This window comes from Austrofundulus limnaeus, unplaced genomic scaffold (genome assembly GCF_001266775.1).
Source record: "Austrofundulus limnaeus strain Quisiro unplaced genomic scaffold, Austrofundulus_limnaeus-1.0 Scaffold365, whole genome shotgun sequence".
Classification (NCBI taxonomy): Eukaryota; Metazoa; Chordata; class Actinopteri; order Cyprinodontiformes; family Rivulidae; genus Austrofundulus; species Austrofundulus limnaeus.
Window position 1 is genome coordinate 156775 of NW_013952767.1, and position 4606 is coordinate 161380.

Consider the following 4606-nt stretch of genomic DNA (forward strand, 5'->3'; position numbering starts at 1 on the left):
GTTTATACCGAATTTCATAAAAACTAGTACAACTGAATTATTCAGGCATATCTATTTTCTAATTCTTATTACTATATAGTCTTCAAATTATTTAAAGGTAATTCTGATGGATTTGAGAGAAAGATCATAGAAAGAAAATGGAATCTAAGTTAACAACAGGCTAGCATGAGCTAACATGTTTTACTTTTTTTATTAGTAGTATTAATCACATGTTGCATACAAATTGATTTCTGTTGTGGGTATAAAAACAACCTAAAAAATATTCTGTTATGTTTGGTCACATTTTCAAAGAGCCACTGCAGAGGGACCAAAGAGCCACATGTGGCCCCAGAGCCGCTGGTTGCAGACCCCTGGCCTAAGGGAATTGAATCGTTACGCGATATCGATAATGGAATCGGAATTGCAAAATTCTTATCAGTTCCCGTCCCAACTTGCTGAACATCTGTTTGACACAAATGACCTAACAGCCGGTGAGGAAAATCAACTGTTTGCCTCAAGGCAACTAGCAAAATTGAGAGAAACTGCCAAGAGTGTTGGCATGGATCTGCACCCATGTAGATGACGTAAATGGTCCCAGAACACTGACCTCCTCTATAAGAAGGTCCAGAGTGAGCTGCACTTCCTGAGGAGASTGTAACATTCAACCCCTGCAGGAAACTCCTGCAGATGATTAAAAAAAACCCTTTGATTTATTATTTGGTAATAATCAGAATGCACAGGCCATCATCTGTTGTTATGGCTCTGAGTGCCACGCCTGCCAGCTGACAGAATGTGACTGTGTGACGTGTCAGATGTCAGACAGCAGCAGCTGCTGGCAGCCGCTTCACTTCCTGAATGATCAACAGCCGTCGTGAGGGCCTGACCTTCCTGTAAATGTGATAAAAGATGACAGGAGCTGACATGAAGGCATTATCACCAACACGTGCTTTGAGTTCAACACGATGCACAACATGTTCACTGMATTGAGACGCGTCATGGTTTTAAATCCTTCTTTTTCACATTTAAACAGTGTTGTGTAAAGTACCTCAAAGTGATACTTGAGTAAAAGTACGTGTCTTACCATAAAAGTTAGTCTCCTCAAAGAACATTACTTGAGTAAAAGTCTTAAAGTATCTGATATTTTTTGTTCTTAAAAGTAAATTTCTGACTTAAAATGTATTTAAGTAATAAAAGTAAAAGTTGTTCAAAAATGACATTTATTGGGAGGTGACCTCCCTCCCAAATCTTTTTTCTAAAGATCAAAATGATTAATGTCGTGCTAAAAGAATGCATTACCTGTTATTTGCCAGACTACATATATCTGTTGTGTCCTGYTGTAGTGTGACATGATTTGTGTGTTGCAGCTGTGATAGATTTTGTACAAACTAAAACAATATCAGAAAGGTATGTAGCATGGTATGTGGTACACAGTATTTATACTTTTCATCCACCACAATTAAATTCTACGGAAGCCAAGAGCGGCCATTTTCAGCTATGGTTTTCTCGTGATAATGACATAATTAACTTGTTATCACGACATACAAGAAATATGTYGTTATCTCRAGAAAACCWTGGAAAAAWTTACTTGCGGAAAACGKCTGTTCTCCSCTTCCGTAAAATTCMCTCTGTCCAGRAGGCAAAATTTATCTGGATAGGTTTTWACTTATCCTCTTTYTCTGGRTTGTGTCTCGTATCAACTGGCTTTTGAGGCTCTCTTTGATGCTGCGTTCACACCGAACGTGATTTCTGCGTCAAAATCACGTCCAGTGCTTCAAGTTGGACGCTTGTGCACTTCGAGGTCAGACGCGAGTCAAAATTGCTCTTGAAGTGCTCGACGAGCGTCCAGCACTTCAAGAGCCTCCCCGCCCCCTCCCTCCTCTGCCGGTGTRGATAAATAATTCATAATTAATTCAGCAGATTATTCAGAGACGTTCTGAGTTTGAGTTTTGCACAACCCAGGAGCTGCGAGCTGACGAGGCTCGCTTTCAGAACTATTTTTGTCCCGAGTCCAGTTTGATGAGCCGCTGACCCGCATCGGTGCTGATATCTCCTGCCAGGACACCGACTACCGGCACTCGATTTCAGCTAAAGAGATCCTGTCCATCTGTCACGGGTTAGTGGACATCAGTCAGGAAACTGTCCCGACGGAAAATCTGTCACTACGTCACACAGTGGAGCCTCTCTGATTGGTTGACGCGACGCATCGAGCTGCAAAAGTTCAGATATTCCAAATCCAGCGTCCGACACGTCAAGCGCATCGAACGCTCAGGTCATTCATATTGTTCAAATCACGCCGCTCTCATCTCCCTAGATGCGCCACAACACTTCCCGTTGCATCCACCATAGACTTTGCATGTAAACCTGACGCTCCTGATGCTGACATGGCATTCGGTGTGAACGCAGCATCCATCCAAACGAGGCGATTCAGACCCCGCCCCCCTCCAGCTTCTAGATGGGTCCATTCCACTTAATCGAGGGGTTCACGACTCTARCGGCACAAAAACTTTAAAAAAAATAATTAAAAGATGCCAACAAGGGAAGACTYGCCCATCCAGCCKTACATGTTGGAGCCAGAGGAGACTTGTGAAACRTTTGTGACTATTTTACTCATATCGGCTACATTTTTTACCTAATTGTTAGCATTACAGTGTATATGCCAAAAACAGACTTTTAGTAGAATTTTTCTTAAAATTCCACCTTAAGTGTAGACATCTTCAGTGTTGGACAAACTTTTCACAACTTATCTAAAACATTAGAGCAGGGGTGTCAAACTCATTTTCACCAAGGCCTACATGAGCATTATGGTGGCCCTCAAAGTAYCTGCTGTTCTTAGCTTTGATGTTTTGTGTTTAACTTCAACTAAACATGGAACGTCAAAATAAATGACATGCATTATGGGAGATGTAGTTTATAGTCAACACTGGCTTTAACCTCTTGAGCTTGTTGCTTTAACAGTTTTTAGTGGATGTAGAATCATTTTTTACGAGCCTTCTTGATTCTGAGGTTTGATACCAAACATGTCCTTGTTTAACTAACAGATCTTAAGTGAAAAGAAGTTAGAAGAAATAGGAAATGAGAAATGAAAGTTTCATTTTTAAAGCACTCGCGGGCCGCATAAAATATCACGGTGGGCCACATTTGGCCTGTGGGCCTTGAGTTTGACACACGTGCGTTATAGTGCGGCATGGCCTTAATCAAAGCAGCTATAACACATAATCTTACTTTAAAACTCCAGCATTAAAGCGACAGGCGATGTGCATTCCTTCAACAGATGYCAGGCTTTTAAATAAGGCAGAACTTCTTAGAGATTTATTGACTCGTGATACGACTGTACCAAGTTTAACAGAAAACTGAGACGTCCTCTTATTAAAAAGAGGTCGGCCATGTGTAACAAGGAAAAATGCTTTCCTCTTGTAATATGAGCTCCAGCGGAGGCTACAGCCAAAGAATGCAGCGGATATCGTATCAAAGATAGTAACAATTCAGCACCACAAACACATGAACAACCATCTGGGAAAATTCCAGCCACAGGACCGACATGGATTTGATTCATTCCCACACTGGCCTTGGTGCTGCCGGTGGTAGCTCTCACTCTGTCTGCAGAGAGGAGTTATTTGTTCGTAAACACGGCTGATAAAAATCACAGCGCGGGGACCAGGAACACGTTTCAGACAAGGCCAGGCACATACCCAGAGGCTGCAATTTTATCAGAAGCATATTTACCAGCACTTCATGTCAACCTGTGATGACAGATACACCAGGAATTCCTCTGATCACTAAACTGTTGCAAAGCAGAAGCTTTTTTTCCCCCTTCCTTCAATGCTTAGAAAACCATTAAATGTACTTCAGTGGCCACAGAAATGTAAAGAATGTACATGAGAATGTATAGAAGTTTAATTTGCAGATTTAAAAACAGCATCAGTTTTTACTGAGCGTCTTTATTGTGCTTTAAAAAMATACATCAATTATATAATCCACAGAAACACCTTTATTGCATTTGGTTTCTGAAGACAAACTGGTGTTTCCATACATATTTTCAACACTTAAAACAACTGAATATATTTAAATAATACAATAAACATCTAGGAAGTCGGTTTTCTTTATCAGCACCAATGTTCACTGTGCAACACAAAGTACTGAATAAATGAGCAGCCTGTATCTTGAGAGAACGAAGATGAGATAAATTTACAAACATCAGATAAGAGCTGTTTTTTTTTTTTAAATCAAGAGTCACACAAGCTCTGGTTGTTTTTTTTCTCAGGTGAATCTTATCAGAAAAAGGGACTTTTACTAAAGCTGCTCATGTGCAACCCCTGGTGTTCATATGCAGGAATGAAAAAACAAACAAACAAATGCTCTGGAAAGCTCATTTTAAAAGATTTACAACCATTTAACACGTTTGAAATAAACACTGACAAACACAAAGTCATTACTCAAAGTGAAAAAGAATTCGACAAAATAAAACAGATGRCAAAACAAGAAAACCACAACAATCAAAACATCAGTTTTTCTTTTTTTAGATAATTTACTGGAGTCAAACCGAAAAACTTATGGAGGACCGAAACTGACATAATTACAAACAAAATCAGAAATATATAAATGGACCAATAAATAAATACACTTAAAA